Genomic DNA, 20,480 nt, shown 5'->3' with positions numbered 1-20,480 from the left:
CGTCCTCACAGCCAGCTGGTAGAATTGGGCACACTCCAGAATATTCTGATAAGCTTGCACCTGAGACATGGCCAACTGATAAATAATGCAAAATTGTGCCAGGCCTGTAGTACAGCTACAAAATGAATGAAATCCATACAGAACTGGTTACCCAATGAAGTAGCTCCCAGAAGAAATGTTGATCATTGTCTTGGTGTTCAGGACATTCAGGTTCAGGTGCCTGGACTATCACTGCTGCATGCTTAATACCTCCAGCATGAGTAGCATCATAGGCAAAGAGGCACGTAAAGAAAAGCAGTGTACCCACAGTAAAATCTACAGAGAGACATGCATATATCCACGGTGCAGCCCTGCACATATGAAAGAACTCCCTTTACCAGGAACTAATCTCCCTTTCTGTTGAAAAAATAAATGTGCTTAGTCTAGGGAGGCAGTAGTTCTTCCAAGAAAAAGCTCTTTAAAAAATGCTGCTCTGACCTCCCATGAATCCTTCATCTGAAAGCTGTGTGGCCAAGAACCCATCTCTTTCCTTAGGCTTTCTCTGTAAGGCACAAAAGCTATCCTATACAATGGGAAAGCTTCGCAAAATGCAGGAGAGGTGGTGGAGTGGATGCTGTGTGACCTGGGAGGTCAAGTGGATGGCAAAGTTGTGCTCAGTTCGCTAGGCTGCAGCCCTGCTTGGGCAGGAGAGCAGCTGCGGAGCAGCTCTTGCATCCCCTAACACCCAGCCTGGCACAGCGACTCCAGACTCACACCAGGGCACATGAGAGCAGCTTTTACCTTCAGATCCATGGTTCTAGAGTACTGCTAAATTCAGCCACTTCACCTGGACAAGACCTTTAAATTTTATGTTATAATAGTTACACATCAGCTATAAGCCATTAGAATCTCAGCCAAAACCTTGTTAAATTGTCATGATCCCCAAAAGATATAAATTCCCCTTTCTGTGATTCATGAAACATATTAAGAGTCCCTTAAACATCTCTTCCACAAATCTATTCCCCTCAGTGCAGCGGGATGCCAAGTTCACAGTGATGTATTGCTCCGTGGGACAGATTCTGTGCTCTCCACACCAACCCATTGCTTATTGCAGCATGTAACATTTTTAGTAAATTGTATTTCTAGCCTTGCAGGTTTTCAAGAGCAGGAACTGAGGCAGAGCTCTGCTATTTCTGAGCAGTCTCACAAAGAAACATGCTCTGCCTTCCTCTGTCTGAGAGCTACCAAGTGGAGATCCTGAGGCCTCCAGGCTCTAAATCTGCCCCGTCCAGCAGCACAGTCAGGCTGCTCACCACTGCTGCTGTTTTGTCATCCAGCACAGGCAAATAAGTTGACCCATCCTGACCTATCTGCTAATCTGGTTTTATTTTCAGCGCTCAAAAATCTCCCTCTCACATTTAGATAAGCTTATGTATGTATACATTTTTAAACAAGATCACTGCTTCTACTTTGATCAGGTGGAGTAGGTCTGCTCAAACCTTCATTACATTTTATTCTGAACCAAATAAAGTGTACACCCCTTCTCCCAGCCTGCAGAGCTCTTTGTCTCTTGTGTTGTGCCCCTCCCCCCCTTCTCATTTCAACCCCTACTGCTATCCTGTGCTATCCTGCACTCCTGTTTGCATCCCACCCCTGGGACTCATGATTCCTAGCTGACTCCCAGCATGCTGCTTCCTTATGGAGCAATGTGCCTGATTTCCCAACTTTTAATGGCCCCTGGGAAGTCATGTATTTCCTATTGCTTTTTGCCTCCCAGAAATGGAGGCAGAGATGCTCTCATCATACATTAAATCTGTACATGTTTATGAGAAAAATAATGGTCCTGGACCAGTCGTGTTGTAAATAGCACAAGCTAAAATGCAAGTTTTCAGCAGGTTGGACTGCGATTTGTTTATTGGATAGCTTGCAGCTATTTAACCAGGGCACAAATGAGCCCAAGTGTTAATAAGCTCCAAGAAACCAGTACCTAAAAGCTTCACATGCCCATCTGCTTGGTAGGGATAGTATCACTGCAAGAGTGGGATGTTCTGCACAGGGAGGTGAGCCGGGATCCAAGGTTGTGGAAGACAAGGGCTTTCCTGGCAAGCGTTGCACTCCCATAGCACCCGTGCAAGCAGAGCAGGGCAGGTCCCATGACAGAAGGGTCAGCCAACAGTCCAGGGATGGCCAGGAAAGCCTGCAGTGGTGAGACATGACACACAAGCCCATGGTCAATGCTGATTCAAGTCATCAGGGCAGGATCGGTGGGCATAGGTATGCCTACAACATAGCTTGTCTGAAGTCCAGGGGCAACAGCCTGAGGTTAAGCATGGCTCTGGAGCCATTAACTGGGCTTCTCCCAGGCCTTTCCCACAGCCTCATCCCTGCTGCATCCATGGAAGGGGCCACCAAGAGCCGGGGATGAGGCGAAGTGGCTGCAGAGCCCAGTGGTGCACTCGGGGCCCCAGCAGTAATCCTGCCTGGGTACAAGGAGCCTCATGATCTCAGTCAGATCATCTCCAGCCTTCACATCTCCATCAAGAGCCTGTCCAGAAAGGTAGTTATATCGAGTCCTTGCCAACATCAAACATGTAAGTAACAGGACAAAGGACGCGCTTTATCCTGACAGCTACAAGCAGGTGAGCCCACCAGCCTCTCTCTGGACTGCCTTGTTGCACCGTACAGGGTAGGAAACCCTAGCATCACTGGTTAGTCTCAAACAAGTTTTTAACTTGTCTTTTGGTGTCAGAGATAGAGTACTACAGTCTTACCTTGCCTTTAAGGGTTTGGCATTCCTTAGTTGTACCTTAAATACTTGGTCACAGTGCTCCATCTCTTAAGCAGGTTAGCAGGTAAAACCATCATCCCAATGTAGCCAAGGACATCTCGTCAAGGTGGTTCGTATAATACAGTCCACAATGCCTTCAACAAATGCAGCCTTGAACCTTGTATCTTGTTCATCCACATGTTTTTTAAAAATTTACAGATTTCATATAGTCCGAGAGAAGATCCAAAACTGTGATAAGCCATGGGGTGTATCAAAGCAATTTACTCTGGGTATGCAAGAGCAACTGTTCCAAACAGTACTACAGTTTTTAGGGAGATGTCATGATCTGTAAGATGAATTTTCTACAGCTGCAAGTGCATCTGCAAACTTTTAGTGAGCTTCTTAGGCTTTATTTGTGTTTCTGAGGAAGGATTTTCCCCAAATATTTGTTCTGTGTCTGTTGTGCCCTTTCTGAGATCCTAAAACCAGATGAAGTAATAGGATCTAGATAGAGAAGACATCCAAGGGATTGCTGTGACCTGAACTGGTTTTAGTTTTAGCTGTGATTACAATTGCCTAGGGGAAAAGTGACGGTTGCATAACTCATGCGAATACCAAATATAATAATATTTTGAGCAATATCACATCTGTAAAAGACATAATCCAGACAGTCAACAATAGCACTTTATGTTAAGTAGGTTTGTTTTGCAGCTTTCAAATTTTAGCTATGATTCAGTAACTGGAGTCCATATTGACGGAGAAAGAAATGCCACCATGAATATCAGACTTGTCCCAGTAGAGGACTCAGGACACTAATAATGTGTCACAGCTGCCACATTGGTCTCAAGGAAGGCTGGGCCCAGGGAGGCATAATAAGGGAGGCATAATAAGTAAGGCCACAGTGCCAGACAGAAGGGGAATGTATCAGGAAGTTAATATATAACGATTTTGACTATATTATTTATGAGACTATTCTGTAATAATTAGATAATTTGAACTATTAGTCTGGCAAAACATTAATTAGACTACCAGTGTATTCTTAGCTCCATGTATATTGTGTGTTCCCTTTCACCTGCAAAAGGGTTGTTTCTCCTTGCTTTTATCACCCACTAGATCATACTCCGACTTTTGTTCCCCTTTTCCTGCGAGTGCTTCTGACAGGAAAGAATACCCTCCATACAGTAATTTAAAGAGTGAAAAGCCCTTAAGTGAATGTGAAACCAGTAGATGAATGTGGAGCTTTGCAAATAAAAAGCAGCTTGTTTGACTATTTCTTAGCCATAGATATCAACATCAGCTCTTCATTATAAGAATGATCTACCAGCTCTGATCTTTCAATAATCCCTTTGGGATCTGAACCCACAAGAATATCTTCAGGCTTCTGTAGCCCCTGCATGTGTTGCAGCAATGTTCGGTGTCACTGTTCAGGGAGTTATTTCCTCTGTTACCCACCCAAGTTCCACTAGCATTAGTGCGTCCCCCATGCAGCCAGGTGTAATTTCTACCCTGACACAATCAGGGGGATAATTACCAGAGGGAAGAGGACTGGAAGAACCTCATGGGTGGTCCCTGATATCACGGTCAAGAGACAAAGTAATGTTGGCCATGTGAAATACCTCACCAAAACTGGGATTATTTCTTGTATAATTATTTTTCCCCCAAACTAGACTGGGACAACTTGTGTAGCCACATGTCAGCTGTAAAACCAAAACTGGGACTGGGAAACTTAATGCTGAGTTTTCAGCCTGTACTTTTGGACTGTATTCATCATGAGATCTCCATGCACCAGATGGATGTTTTGCTTACAGACCATACACGAGAGCCCATACATTCCTTGGTCCAACGATCTGGTTTCTCACCCTTCTCCAGGACAGATCCAACAGCTACTGCGCTCCTAGGAAATGCTTTTCTAACATATCCTTATACAAAAGTGATGTATGAAAATGTTGTCTTGCAACTTATTTTTTACAAAAAGTCCATTTACATGCTTCGTAAAACCTATAACTCTGCAAACATCACCCAGAACAGTGATGTACAGCCAGGCCTTCAGACATCACCACATCTGCTCAGAGAAGAATTAACAAGACCTCACCAAAGTGAAGATGATTTTCAGTGCATAAGACAGTCTCCCAGGAAATACATCATGTTTATGTGCAAATTACCGAGACACTTCAGGGGAGCTTATTACAATAGAAAAGGAAGCTCCCACCCCTCCAACTGCACACAGCTCTCTCACTCACACAGTCCTGTACTGGAGTCCATGATCGAAAATAATGGTCTGAGGCAGCTGTATATGGCTGTGAACAGTTACAGCCTACGCCACGAGAATATTATGCTACAAAATTATTTCCTGTTCTCCCCTTTTTCTAGGAGCAAATTTTCTGTATACCAAGAAATAGAAAATGGAACCAAGTTTGATAATGCAGTAAACATAGAAATACATAAAAGCCATCAATATCTCTCCCCACAATTACTGTGATCCATGTATGCAAAGCAGATCAAAACCCAAGGAACCTACATATGCCATTGCCAAAAGTGATGCGTGTTATCTTGCATACAAGATGCTCTCCCATAAGCCCTTAGGCTGAGGTCATACAACCAGCACCTACCAGAATGAACTCATACAAACAATCTATAAAGTCAAGGTAAAAACAGTTACTACTGAGAGAACAGTTTTTCACAGAATGACTACTTCATCCTTGACCTTTCTGTCCCAGTCTTCAGAAGAGACTGAAACCTTCACAAAGAGAATGTAGGAACTAAAATTTCATAACTCTACTGGTGATTGAAAATCACAGACGCAGTGGAGACACTGCATTTTCAGCTTGTTCCTATTGACCCTTTCCTGTAATACAAATGCCAATGACACTTTTCTGTCTCTGCTCTGCAGAGGCTAATAGCCTGTGACATTTTTCCCAGTGAACCTCTTTCTCCCTCTGGAGGGGTTGCCTACCCTTCTGTCTCAGCACTTTCAAAACTTTTTCCTGCTAAAGACACCTATAGCAGGTGATTATGTTTCCTAAACTCTTCCCATTTCCCACCTGTATCTGAATGCACACCCCCACCTCACCTTCTTGAACTCTGTCCATCCTCCAAGGGTTTCCCACTGCATCCCCTGCAGTGCCCACAGCACTTTGCAGGACCAGACCTATGCAATAGCTCTCTGCAGGTACCTGCATCAGCTTCCCTCCCACCCTTTGTTACAAATTAAGCACTAAATCCCTGCCACAGACTGCTCAATTTTTCTTTCCAGATGTGCACAATCCTGCCCTAGCAGCAATGCTTTCTGTTCATTGCATTACCTGCTTCCCTGGGGAGCAGCTGTTGGTGCTGGGCTTAGTCCATGTGTGCCTCCACTGACACCCATCGTGCTGTTGAAGCCTTTTGAAAAACGGTGTAGTGGGTTTACATGGCAAGGTTTTGGTAGCGGGAGGCCAAAGGGTTGGCTTCTGCAAGAAGAATCCAGAAGCTGCCCCATGTTGGATAAGGGCCTCGCTACTGGCCAGTGCCGAGCCAGTAAGTGATGTTGTTTGTGCCTCTGTGAAAGGAAAAGAAACTGCTGTGCAATAGCAGCTGGGAGAGGGAGGAGTGAGAACCAGCCCTGCAGACACCAAGGTCAGTGCAGCAGGAGGGCAGGAGGTGCTCCAGGCACACAGCAGCAGTTCCCCTGCGGCCTGTGGAGAGGCCCCTGGTGGAGCAGGCTGTCCCCCTGCAGCCCACGGGTCCCACACGGAGCAGATCTCCACGCTGCAGCCCGTGGAGGAGCCCCCGGTGGAGCAGGTGGATGTGGCCTGGAGGAGGCTGCGGCCCACGGAGAGCCCCCGCAGGAGCAGGCCCCGGGCCGGAGCTGCAGCCCGTGGAGAGGAGCCCACGCAGGAGCAGGGGGCCTGGGGGGAGCTGCCGCCCGTGGGGGACCCGTGCTGGAGCAGTTTGCTCCTGGGGGATGGACCCCGTGGTACGGAGCCATGCGGGAGCAGTTCTTGAAGAGCTGCCGCCTGTGGGCAGCCCCCGTAGGATCTGTTCGGGAAGGACGGCATCGCATGGGAGGGACCCCACGTGGAGCAGGGGCAGGGCGTGACCGTGAAGATGTGGCGGAGATGAAGTGCTATAGACTGACCGCAGCCCCCATTCCCCTGTTCTCCTGTGCCATTTGGGGGGGGTATGTAGAAGAGGGTGGGTGGAGGGAAAGTGTTTTTAGTTTCTTTCCTTTGTTTCTCACTACTCTAGCTTGTTAGTAATAGGCAATACATTTTACTAATCTCCCTACTCTGAGTCTGTTTTGCCCGTCATGATAATTGCTGAGTGATCTCCCCATCCTTATCTCAAACCTTAAGCTCTTTGCATCGTATTTTCTCCCCCTTTCTCTTTGAGGAGGGGGAGTGAGAGAGCAGTTGTGGTGGAGTTCAGCTGCCCACCTGAGTAAAACCACCACAATCAGAAAACCCTTTTAAATGCTTTTTTTTTTTTTAATTATTCTTTGCACCCTGTTTTTCTCTGTGACCATGTTACTCCCTCCCTCCTCCTCACTACATTAAAAGCTTTATTCTCAGGAAACACGAAGCCATGTCCTTATACACTTATACCCAAGAACCACTTGGTGAACTTGCAAAAGCATTTATGTTATAAATGACTGAGTCCCAAATAGGATTACAATCAGAGTTTACAATTTATTAAACGAATAGAGGCAAGCAAACAGCGCTGGGTGCGCCGGGAGTCTCTGCTCCACCGGGACGCACACCCGTTACGTAAGGCATCTAATTTTTTATACTCCTAGGCTAATACATATTTATTACTACTTCTAAAAGAGGCAAGGTTATTATAATTGGTTTCCCGAATCCGACGTCCTTCCAGGTGCACCTGCTTATCAGTCTCTGTTACTTTCTCGGGGGCCGCTCGGACAGGGAGACAGGGAGGCTCATATTCTTCCTCCTTATCTAGTGGTCTCTTGGCCGGCTGTCAGAAGTTACTGCACATTCGTGCAAAGTCAGCAGTTTTTCTCCGAAGAAATCCCTTTGTTCTCTTCTCGCCTAAACCCAGGCCTCAATGTTAACCCTTCAAAACCCCTTAGTGGCACGAATTGCTGGACCATTTCTTACAATTCCTCCCTTTTTTTTTTTTTTTAATCATCAATTCGTGTCTCTCCTTCAACCTTTGTCAGTAACAATTGGATTTCATCAGTCAGTTCTCGGGGTGTCCACTTCTTAAGCATCATTATCGACACGTCACCTTTTCTCTCCACTGAAGTCATCACAAATTGGGTGCTATTTATTATTCGCCGTATCAACAACGTAAAGCAAGGTATCATACAAGGTATAAACAATAATGTCACTATACCACATAAAAATAAAAACAGCATCCTTTTAACCCATGGTTCACCAGGCAACCATGAAAAGAAATCCCAATCCATACCCTTCCAAGTTTGTACTGGGACGTGGGCTAGCTTTCTAATTTCCTTTGTTATCTGCTTGACCACTTTTCCATTATCATCAATCTGTAGACAACAATTAGAATCGTTCAGTTTTCCACATACTCCCCCTTCTTCTGCTAGTAAATAGTCTAAGACCATTCTATGTTGGAATATAGCATTTCTCATTTGAGTGGATTGGTCAGCCAAAAGATCCAAGGCTGTCGCTGTTTGATTTGTTACAATTTCGAGGATAGCTTGCAACCTAATTATTCGGTTCAAATTATAAATAGGTTCTCGGGCTCCTGATATCAACTCATTCGGGTTCCAGGTGGCTGGCCCATAATGCTGTATGATTCTTTCAGGAGGCCATTCATCCTTTCCCCATTCTTGGGCACTACCCCCGGTTAAGGAAGTATCTATAGATCGTTTCACTCTGTTCAGGTCATCATATAATCTTATTCCTAAATGATCTCCTTGTGTTTGTGACAATAAAAAGAACAAGGGTCTTATGTACCCCACATAGCATATTCCCGACCAATTTTCAGGTAGCCTCTTGTAAGCATGTTTGCCACACACCCAATAATGTCCCTTTAGGGCCCATGTCCCATTTGGAAAAGGACCATTCCATCCCTTTTTAGCCCTTGGGGCGTGATAATACAGAGTGTCCTTGTTACCGAGTGGTCCTGTTACAATGTCTGCCCCGTTCGTACTCGTATATGCGCACTTCCAAGCTCCCGCATCGGGTTTCCACTTACAGTCACAATTCAGTTCTCCTTGGTGGCCAGTTATATTATAAGCTGACCAGAAATGCTTAAAGAACACTCGCCTCCCATTCTCATTCTGCCATCTCCAGCGATAGACCCGCACCACATGCTGTTCCTTAGTGGTGTTATCGCGCTGACAGCTCAAGATTTGACCATCAAATTGTCCCCCTGCTTGTGCTCTTGCCACAGTTTTACATCCAGATCCAAAAAATTCTCTGTATGAGCATTTCAGCCAAGTCCCATTTCTCAGCTGAACATGTGTGGTGTTCCATTTCCCACTACGTGCTGTACAGTTTATAGGACTACATCCAGGATCGGTACAATCATATCCAGGAGACAGAGTCCAATTGCAAATGCTTTTTCCCACCGCCACTGTTCCTGTTCTGTTCAAGCAGTATACACCCCGAGCTGATGAGTGTAACTGCCATGGGCCTCCTTCCTCTTTCCAAAATTGCGTCCCATTATGAACTTCGCTCAGATTACTGACCCACCACTTGGGTTCAACTGGGCCTGCTACCCAGGGCCAACTTTCAGTTCCCCCCGGTCCTCCACAAATCCAGCAGTTACTAAGGTTAAAGGCCCTAGCCACTTCCTCCCCCAAAGTGAAAAAGTTATTCCTCCATTCTTGCCCATGGCCCAATTGCCCCTGTAAAAACAATACCAGAAAGTATAGCATTTCTTATCCTTTTTCGTCGTCCAATCTTGAGAGTGTGGGAAACGCCTTCAATCATGAGGTTGGGCCCGCTTTCAGAGCTTGTGTTACCATTCAGCCCTTCGGGGTGATCCAGCTCCTGGAAAAACTAATCACAATTTCATTATGGGTTTAAGAGGTTCTCATGTTACTTTTCTCAGGACAACCTGATCTTAGCGCGGGAGAAGTCCGGTCGAGGCCCTCTCACTCGGCAGTCAATACCCATAGGGGTTGCCTCCCTCGGTAGACCATACACACCGCAGTGGAGGGTCCTACCCCGGTCTTGCCTTCTCCCTTTCCTCCCTTCAGCCTTGTCCTCTTTATCCAGTGCCCTTACTTCATGCAGAACCTCATTGCTGGGATATCAGTTCCTCTTTAATCTCAGTTTCAGTTCCCCAGGAGTGGACTCAACCCTCCAGGCTTCGGTAGTTATTGGTCCTTTTATTCTGGATGCGTGGGTCCAACCCCTTTCTGCTGTTCTCACAGCTGTTTCAGTAGTAAGTAAAACAAAGTACGGTCCCTCCCATCGGGGGTTCAATGATTCTTCTCTCCAGGTTTTTATTAAGACCTTGTCTCCTGGTTGTATCTATGAATAGCAAATCCTAAAGGTGGTGTCTGAGTCATCATCCCAATTTCTCTTAGCTCCTGTAATCTCCTTCCAATGGTAATTATGTATTTCTGGATACTATGATCCTCAATTACATTGTTCCCTAGGGGCATCCCTTGAGAATAAGGCATACCATATAACATTTCATATGATGATAATCCAGTCTCACTGTGTGGTTTAGTTCTTATGTTTAAAAGTGCCAATGGTAAGCATTTCGTCCAGGGCAGCTGTGTCTCGATCATTAACTTAGTCAATTGTTGTTTTATTGTTTGATTCATCCTTTCTACTTTCCCTGAGCTCTGTGGGTGCCAGGGAGTGTGGTATTCCCACTGAATACCTAATGATTGACACAACAATTTTATTATTTTAGAAGTAAAGTGTGTGCCCTGATCAGAATCAATGTACTGGATTATCCCATACCTTGGTATTAAATGTTCCAATAAAATTTTTACCACTGTCTGTGCAGTAGCTCGTGCTACAGGATAAGCTTCTACCCATTGTGTTAAATGATCTACGATTACCAATAGATATTTCATTCTCCCTACCTTGGGCAATTCAGTGAAATCAACTTGTACTTTCTCGAAAGGCCTATAAGCTGTTTTTCTCCCTCCCATAGCTGCTTGTCGAAACACTTTCTTATTTATTTTCTGACAAGTTAAACAACCTTGTGTAATTTGTTTCGCTATTTCAAAAATTCCAATGCAACCAAATTGTTTAAGGAAATGATCGCTTAATGCCTTCATACCCCAATGTGTTTGTGCATGTAAACGTTCCAGTATTTGCCTCGCATAGGCTTTTGGCAATATCTCTCGCCCGTCAGGCAGTGTCCATTCTCCTTGTTCTAACTTAGCCCCTATTTTCTCCAATTTTGCTTGTTCTTCAGGGGTGAATTTCTTTTCTTCTCTTTCTCGCCTTTCTTCCTCTCGTATCACATTGATTTTAACAACCTGAGTCCTCAGGGCTGCTTCCTGGGCCTCCTTATCTGCTAGATTATTTCCTCTGATTCGATAATCCAATCCCTTTTGGTGTCCTCTTACATGTACCACTGCTATCTCCTTTGGTTCTCTTAATGCCCTTAAAATTTTTATTATTAACTCTTGATGTATAAGATTCCTCCCTTGAGTATTAATTAGACCTCTTTCTTCCCAAATTTTTCCAAAAGTATGGACCACCCCATATGCATATTTAGAGTCTGTATATATCGTCCCACTTTTCCCTTTTAATAGTTCCAGGGCCCTACATAGGGCATACAGCTCACAAGCCTGAGCTGACCATGATGGGCTCAAAGGTCCGGATTCCACAGGTTCTAAGTTCTTATTAATTATTGCATATCCTGATTTTCTTTTTCCTTCCACTACTCGGGAGGAGCCATCTACAAACAGTGCCTCTCCTTTCTCCAACTCAGCATCCTTTAAATCCGGCCTCACTGTTGTCTGAGTCTCAATTACCTCTAAACAGTTATGTTGTACTCCCTCCTGTGGTTCTCCGAACAAAAATTGTGCTGGGCTCTGAGCAGAGGTTACCCTCAGTTCTAAGTCAGGTGAGTCAATTAGTATTGCTTCATACTTTAGGATCCGACTATCCGTTAACCATTTTTCTGCTTTTTGCTGTAAGACACTTCTAACATTGTGTGGAGTATACACCTTTAAAGGAGCACTAAAGGTAATCTTCCTAACTTCTATTAGTAATGCTGTAGCGACCAGAGCTTGAAGACAAGCAGGCCACCCTCTACTTACTGGATCAAGCAACCTAGAGCAATACCCTACAGGTTTCTTAATCCCTGCCCAATCTTGAGTGAGAACTCCATATGCTGTTTGGTTCGATGTATTTACAAAGAGATAGAAAGGTTTTTCCAGATCTGGAAGGCTCAGTACAGGTGCCTGTATTAAAGCCCTTTTTATTTCCTCAAATTTCTGATCATCCTCTGTGAACCACTTAAGCTGGTTATTAGTTAATTTCTCATATAAGAATTTGACCTTTTCACTGTAGCCTTCAAGCCATGGTCTACAATATCCTAATAATCCCAATACTTGCCGAATTTCCTTTTTAGTTTGTGGGGGTCTTAAAGATAGAATCCCTAATAACCTGTCAGGATCTAATTTCTTTTTCCCCTTACTCAGCCAGTGCCCCAAGTATTTTACTTCCTGTTCCACAAACTGTAATTTCGATCGAGACACCTTTAATCTCCTTTCCCCTAAAAAGTTTAGCAATTTAATAGTAGCTTCTCGGGTTCCCTCTTCAGTTTCTCCTGCTATTAATAGATCATCCACATATTGCAATAATTTGACCCCCCTAGGTAACGTGAAATCTTGTAAAATTTTTTCTAAAGTTTGTCCAAATAGATTTGGTGACTCTGTAAACCCCTGTGGTAGCACAGTCCATCTTAATTGTTGTTTTCGTCCCGTTTCGGGGTCCTCCCACTCGAAGGCAAAATAATCTCTGGATCTCTCATCCAGAGGGCAGGCCCAAAATGCATCTTTCAGATCTATTACACTATACCAGGTATGTTTGGGAGATATGCGACTCAATAAAGTATAAGGATTTGCCACCACAGGGAATTTAGCGAGTGTTCGCTGATTTACAGCTCTCAGGTCTTGCACCATCCTGTATGACCCATCCGATTTTTTTACGGGGAGGATGGGTGTATTATGAGGCGACATGCACGGTTCTAAAGTTCCTTTTTCCAGAAGTCTGTCAACCACAGGTTTTAACCCCTTTCGACCCTCCATTGGTATAGGGTATTGTTTGACTCGGATTGGACGATGGGGATCCATTATTTGAATATTTATGGGGTCCATTTCTATCCTTCCAGTCTCCCCCTCCTTATACCATACTAAAGGGTTAATGACTTCTTCATCTTTTTGTGTCAAAGTGTATAATTTAATCTGCAATTCGTCCCCTTGACTCTGAATGCTCAAATTCAATCTTAAAATCAAATCTCTCCCCAGTAAATTGTACTCCGCTTCAGGGAGCAAAAGAAAATCATTAACATAAGTTTTCTTCCCAGTTTCTACTTTTACATTTTTCAAGACAGGCACTCTAAAAGGCTCTCCTTTTGCCCCTATCACTGACATATAATTGTTCCCTTCCTCTACTCCTTTTGGAAGTTTTTGAATAGTAGATTTTTCAGCTCCTGTGTCCACTAAAAACAAAACTTCCTCTTTATGGGGACCAATTAGTAGTTTTATCAAGGGCTCCGTTGATGTTGACGTCCCCAGAAGATATAGCCCCTGACACCCCTATTCTTCTTTGAATGTTTTCTCATCTTGCTCCCGCTTACGACAGTTCCTCTGAATGTGTCCCTTCTTGTTGCAATAGTAACAAGCGGGAATGGTGGATTTCTCTCGACAAGACTGCCCCCTAGGGGCTTTCTCTATTCCCTTCTCCCTCCTTTCTCCGGACAGAGTCTTATTTCTCTGACTTTCTCTTACTGCTGCTACAAAAATCTTAGCTTTTGCTTTTTGTTTTTCCTCATCTCTCCTAACATATACTTTCTGTGCTTCCCTAAGTAACTCTTCTAATCCCCTCTCTTGCCAATCTTCCAGCTTCTCTAATTTCCTCCTTATGTCCCCCCAGGATTTAGCTACAAATTGCGTTCTAAGGAGTGCAGTTCCAGCCACTGTATTCGGGTCAATTCCAGAATACATTTGTAAACTTCTCCTTAATCTCTCCAACCATTCTGTTGGAGATTCGTCTTTCCCTTGTTGTTCATTAAATGCTTTATTAATGTTTTGCCCTCGGGGAACAGCTTCCCTTATTCCCTGTATGATTAATGTTCTCAAATCCCTCATATTCTGTCTTCCTTGGGGTTGTTGATGATCCCAGTGGGGATCCACGTTTGGCCATTTTTGGTCTCCTGGGGGTCCTGCCTGATTCTGTCTCTCCCACATTCTCATTCCAGCTTGCCTAATCATTCCTTTTTCCTCGACAGTAAATAAGATCCCTAAAATGGACTGTATTTCTTCCCAGGTATAAGTATTGGGACCTAGGAATTGGTCCAGTCTTTCAGCTACTCCGAGGGGGTCATCTAATAAGGCCCCCATTTCTTTCTTGAAATTCCTTACATCTGTGGTATTTAAGGGGACTGCCACAAACCCAATGCCTCCCTGATTGCCTCCCAGGGGTACCTCTCTTAAGGGATATAGAGAAGCTCCCTCATATGTGGCAGTCCTACTTCTCGTACATGCAGCCGGGGGTCGGTCTGATTCCGGTGCTGTCGGCGGTGGAGATACCACAGCTGCCGGAGGTGGGGCCACTGCCAGAGGTGGATTGTTAGAATATAGAGGTGGTAAATTATCTAATGGCTCCCATTTATCCTCTTTTTCTTTTTCCCGTTTTTCTTCTCCTTCTTCAAACTCCTCCTCTGTTTTTAGTGTAAATACTGAGGCTGGAAAAGGACGTGAAGTCCTGATCCATAATCTTGCATAATCACTTTCCTCCTGACTAAAAGGTTCCTTTGAGTTAACATGTAGATTTAAAGCCTGGCAAACCCAGTCTTCAAAAGATCCGAAAATAGGCCAAAAGACATGTGGTCTTAAAGGCTCCTTTGGCCATTCTATCATACAATACTGAATCATTTTTACTTTGCTTTTTCCTTTTCTGGGGCCCCTATCGTTCCAATTTCTAATCATTATCCCTAATGGACTTTCTGGTGGTATGTCTGGTAATTTGCTCCCTTTTCTCTGGTCCCGGGTCTTCGATTTAATCTGACCCATCTAGGAATTTTACTGTGGCAATTCCTACAGCCCTTGGTTGCCTTAGTGAGAGTGTCTTGCAGGGGGTTTAGGACCTATCACCCGCCCACGAATCCTATAGGAATCGCTTCGGTCCTTCACCGGCCAAGTCCCTCGCAGGAGATTGGAACCGCGGTTAGAAGACCTCCACAATCGCTTCGGAACTACGTTCCATCTCAATCACACTCTCACACACACACAGGCAACCGAATCCCACCCAACCGAACGGTATACACATTAAATACTTACGACTCCGTCATCTTCGTTCGGATCTTCGCGCGCAGAATTACGGGCAAAATATAGTGCTGCAGCCGGCAAAAGGGAGCTCATAAAAATCTAAATCTTTGCTTGCCCTTATTCAGGTTCGAGATGGCATTAGTCCCGACCTGACTCGAACAGGAGCCACCAAATGGTGGGGGCGCCCCTCCTAGATCAAGTCAGAATTCAGGAACCAAGACCATCCCGGACGAGCCCCCAATTGTTATAAATGACTGAGTCCCAAATAGGATTACAATCAGAGTTTACAATTTATTAAACGAATAGAGGCAAGCAAACAGCGCTGGGTGCGCCGGGAGTCTCTGCTCCACCGGGACGCACACCCGTTACGTAAGGCATCTAATTTTTTATACTCCTAGGCTAATACATATTTATTACTACTTCTAAAAGAGGCAAGGTTATTATAATTGGTTTCCCGAATCCGACGTCCTTCCAGGTGCACCTGCTTATCAGTCTCTGTTACTTTCTCGGGGGCCGCTCGGACAGGGAGACAGGGAGGCTCATATTCTTCCTCCTTATCTAGTGGTCTCTTGGCCGGCTGTCAGAAGTTACTGCACATTCGTGCAAAGTCAGCAGTTTTTCTCCGAAGAAATCCCTTTGTTCTCTTCTCGCCTAAACCCAGGCCTCAATGTTAACCCTTCAAAACCCCTTAGTGGCACGAATTGCTGGACCATTTCTTACAATTTATATTAAAGCTAACGTGGATTTTTTGGGGGAGGGGGGATAGTGGACGGGGCAATGACTGGTTGTGTTTATTTTCTCTGGAAATAATCTATTTCACCAAATGCTTTGTCAGTGTCATTTGTCAGGCCAACCATGAAATTTTTTCCTGAACTGAGAGAAAAGAAGGTTGAATTTCAGCTAGCCACTGTTCAGGGTCCTCAGTGGGCCTCTGGGAACACCAGCTCAATTTTTCACAGTTCCTATCGTAGAGGTAGGATTTTTCGCTGCATTTCTTCCACTCCAGGTACGTGTGCTGCAAACCACTCGCTCAGCCAGTTGCTCTGGTCTGGGTAATGATATTTATTCCAGCTGAGCAATTCCAGGAGGAGAAAATGATGGACTTAAATTGAGGTCATATTTTGCAGATCCCTGTGTCCTAAATTTTCCAGAGTGACAGAAAACCATTTCAGCCAGCACACCATGTTGTTTATCATCATTAACAAAACTTAGTGATAGAAGGGCTAAATTAGTCCAGAGGAAAATGCCCAGAGATAACAGCCAAGATCTCTGTCAAAATCATGTGTGGCAAGGTGTGTGGGAGGTGAGTGACACTGGCAGTGAATAACTGGAGTTAGTGCATTAAAGGTAAAGTCAGACTGGTGTGCAATATAGTGCAAGTGGGATGCTTTGTGCAGTGGGCAGCGTCCCCAGCGCTGTCTGTCCTTGGGTTATACACTATGCTCCTCTTGGCAGAAAAGCAGGGATCAGGCTTGGTAAGAAGGTTTCTGTTTGTCTGGCAGAAGGACAGACTGTCAGGAATGCACAGCTGTGCATGAGGACTCACATCTGGCAGCAATGAGCTTTCTGTAGTTCTGGGGGGACTGAGCAGGATTTGTTACTACTCATGGAGTCACTGAGTTGCCTAAAAATATGGATAGACACAGATAAAATGGGCAAGTCTGGGTAGTATCACACTTCTCCATTAAGCCCTTTTGCTGTCCTAAATATGACAGCACAGCAAGGAGGAGGCATAACTATGTGCTGGAGCAAGGAGGGAGAGGGAGGTGCACTAAGTCTTGCTAAACCATCTTCCTCTCCATGGGCTGTATTTTGAAACAAGTGTATCACCATCCTGGAAGGGTGTATTCTCAGGTGAGTACTGTGTTCTGCATTGGGATGGCTGGTACACTTTGTGTATGAGTCATGTATGTGAGCGCTCATGGGTCATGGGAGGTTGCTCCTTGGCTTGCTACAGGACTATCTGGCAGTTTGATTTAGGTAGCATTTTTACCTACTGACTTTCTAGGGGCTGAAATAGTCATAGCCTCTTTGTCACCTTTTATCCTCCGGTACCTTAGAGATTGTGATACCTGCTCTGGATACCCAGAATGGGAGCCCTGGCCCTCACCTTGAATAACTTCCCAAAGCCCCAGATTGTGTTTTCAGGAAGGCAGCAACCTGAACTGGTGCCCAGCAGAGCATCTCAGCAGCTCAGTCCAGTGGCTCTCGATGTCCTGGACTTTGCAAGCACCCCAGCACGTGCCCAGCAGCTGAGCTGGAGCAGAGGAGTTGTGCTTTTGCTAACAAAGTCTCCTTCCCTCTTGAACAGAGTGGTTGCATGCTGAAAACCTTTTGGGAATGGTCCCTGGACCAGTTCTACTCCCAAACCATGCCCAAACTGGTTTGGGCCAGTGTCATTTGGCCCATATCAAAGCCATGCCAGGGAGCATAGCTCTGTGAGCTCTGTCTCATCTTTTCTAAAGAGGAGAATATGTAAAGGACAAAAGCAGTCACGCACGGGCACGCGTGCGTGCGCACACAGACACACACACACACACACACACACACACACACACAAAAGCCCTAACCCCTAAAAAGCCCTTCACGCCTAACCCCTGGTTTAATTTTCCCAAGTTTCTTCTTGCAGGGGTTTATAATTTACCCTTAATAAGTGGTGCTATTCCTTATGGCTACCAGACAGTTTCCAGCATAATAGTCACAAGGTCTTATCTGCTCCAGTGAAGTTCTAGTGCAGCAAGCAGAGATGATGTTCCACTCAAGCCCTTTTTAAATGAGAATTTTCATCCTGAGCTGTCCCTACAGCTGGGTGGGGACAATGTGAAGATATGCATCAAATGAGAGACAACTCCAAGCAGCTTCTCTCTCAAATATGCCCTGGACTTCTGTATTCTTAAATAGAGCAGATTACCAATAGAAAAAAGGATTAATTTGGGCAACGATAGAAATTAACCTCCTTTGGACAAGAAGAGCCAGTTCCATGTCATACTATGACATTAGGTCATGTTCAAATTATCATGATTGCATTTCAAAACATTCAGGCATGACAAGCATTTGCATAAATACAAGATGTTAATATCTAAGTAAATTAGGGTAAGAAACCCAGAGACAGCTTTTCAACCCACTTCAGCACAAAAGTGCAGGCTTAATCTGTGTGCACAGTTTTCCCAATTCCATGTCCAATGTATCTAATTAGCCATTTACAAGGACAATTACTCAATTTGCATGCATGGCCGTGATTATTACGCATGCACTGTGCAGTCATATTTACACATCTGGGGCTAGATTTCTGAAGAGTTTAGACCTCAGCTACCAATTTGTGTTGCCTACATAAGTTGACTGATTTCTTGGAGAAAATGGATCGGTTTTGTAAAACTGGTTCCTCTGGTGTTCTGGATCTTGTCCCTAAATTTTTCCACTCTGCACTGCAGAGAAGAAGCTGTCTCTGGTCTAAGGTTATGGCAGGTGTCACCAGATGGCACTCTTACATCTCTTCTTCCTTATTCTTTTTCTGTTTGTTTTGATTTTGTGTATGAGCAAATGTTCAGTGTTGAACAGATATGCCCTGTAGTAGGAATTGTTTTGTAGAGAGAAGGTTTTGTTTAGAGGCAATTAGTATGTGGAGACTATATTGGGTGGTGGAAGAGTTTGCTCTCTGCCCAGGAATTACAATGTGGAAAATTCAGAAGACTGAGTTGTTCTTGAGGAGCTAGCCATGGTTGTTGTGTAATTCCTGGAAGAAGTGGTCAGATCCCATGTTAAAAACAAACAACAAAGACACTGAAAGCTATTTTATATCCTTGTACATGAGAATACTAAAACTGGGACACAAAACAGAAGGCTTTCTCCCCAGCATGTCAATGAATTAAATATTACCCCCAGATTATCATGGTGCTATTTCACCCAAGAAAAGTATGGGTATTTTTTGTCCTTAAAGGGTTAGTTAGACAAAGATGTGATTCAGCTCAGGAATCTTCCAGAAGGACCTCTAAAGCATCAGAAGAAGGTTGTTCTGAAATAAAATATGCCTTAGAGAAGGCGAAACAATAGATCAAAAAATATTACTCATAACATTCAACAGAATGTATCCAACATGCTGCTAGGAGTTAAAAATGAATCCCCACAAGAGAAGGTAAATCCCCCTGTTTGTTTTCTTTTGATTGCTTCTAGGCTCTTATTGCTTGAAGCCAGCAAAATCCATACTCCCCACTCTGGGATATTGATTTAATAAAATATGGGACATCCTTGCCATAGAGAAACATGTAAGATTGAAAGATAACAAAAATAGGTAGTTGTCTCTTACGTAGTCATCATTTGTGATTATAAAATTCTAATATGGCTTCTGTGGGAACAGTAGCCCGGTGGCCTCTCAGGCATACCGTAGGCAAGAAGTTGTCTTGTCATTAAGAACTTAATTTTACACTTTCAGACTTCATGTCACTTTTGCTTATTCCTTACTGTAAGGCTGCCTGCTGGAACCACATCCATCCGAGCATCAAACACTAATATGCGCATATTCATGAAAAAGACAATATTCTCCAATGGACATTCTCATTTTGTTTTACTTTGTTCCTGTTGACATCTGTAAGCTGAAGATACGCAATTATTCCAGTTATGTAGATCATTAGTGTTACTACTATTAACCTAGTATATTCCTGTTGCAACATGAGTGTCACCACAGCTCCAGAGCATCTCCCCTTCCACAAGGGAGAGAAGGGGTCTTATGAGGCACCTCAGTTCCAGCCTTGACCTTCTGAATGTCTGTAAAAAGATGGGGAAGGTTGTAGGAAACAGTGATTTGAAGACTAAAGAAAATGCCTTACACAGAGTGATTTCAGAGCTCAATCTGTTTGGCTCATTAGGAGGAGGACAAGGAGGTGATGTGATTATAGAAGACAGATGACCTTGGGTTGCATTTTTTTTCCATCTAGTAAGGAAAGACATCACCAACAGAGCTAGTTCAAGCATCAACAGTGGGGAGTTTGCTGGCAGAGAATTTAGCATGGGCTATAAAAGCCTAGCATGAGGCATATGCTGTGTTGAAAACTACAAACTCTGGAGTACAGCTGCAGGCACTTTGTGAACATCATTCAGACATGATCACAAGGTCAGTGGTGGTGCAAACATTGGTGAACTGAGGGAATGATTCCAGGTCCGAGAGGTAGGTTCTTTTGCAATGAATAGACCAGGGATCCAGATGGTCATTCCAGGTTGTTCAGTATCCTGGAGCCTCTGGCGGTTTGGATTCAGCTTCTCAGGAACAGAATCCCCCATGCCAATCCCGAACTGGTGAGT

The 20,480-nt window shown here is 44.4% G+C and overlaps 1 long non-coding RNA gene across 1 annotated transcript; it reads right to left on the bottom strand.

Moving 5' to 3' along the window:
• Positions 1 to 7,388: 7,388 nt before the first annotated feature.
• LOC136786579 (uncharacterized) lies at positions 7,389 to 16,002 on the bottom strand. Its single transcript, XR_010825610.1, has 2 exons — positions 15,198 to 16,002; positions 7,389 to 9,717 (listed from the first exon to the last, which is right to left on the bottom strand). It is a non-coding gene; the product is annotated as an uncharacterized lncRNA (long non-coding RNA).
• Positions 16,003 to 20,480: the final 4,478 nt, after the last annotated feature.

The sequence above is a fragment of the Anser cygnoides genome, chromosome 17 (genome assembly GCF_040182565.1).
Source record: "Anser cygnoides isolate HZ-2024a breed goose chromosome 17, Taihu_goose_T2T_genome, whole genome shotgun sequence".
Taxonomy (NCBI): domain Eukaryota; kingdom Metazoa; phylum Chordata; class Aves; order Anseriformes; family Anatidae; genus Anser; species Anser cygnoides.
Note: the sequence above shows the minus strand (reverse complement) of the source record. Positions and strands in the feature narration are given on the sequence as shown.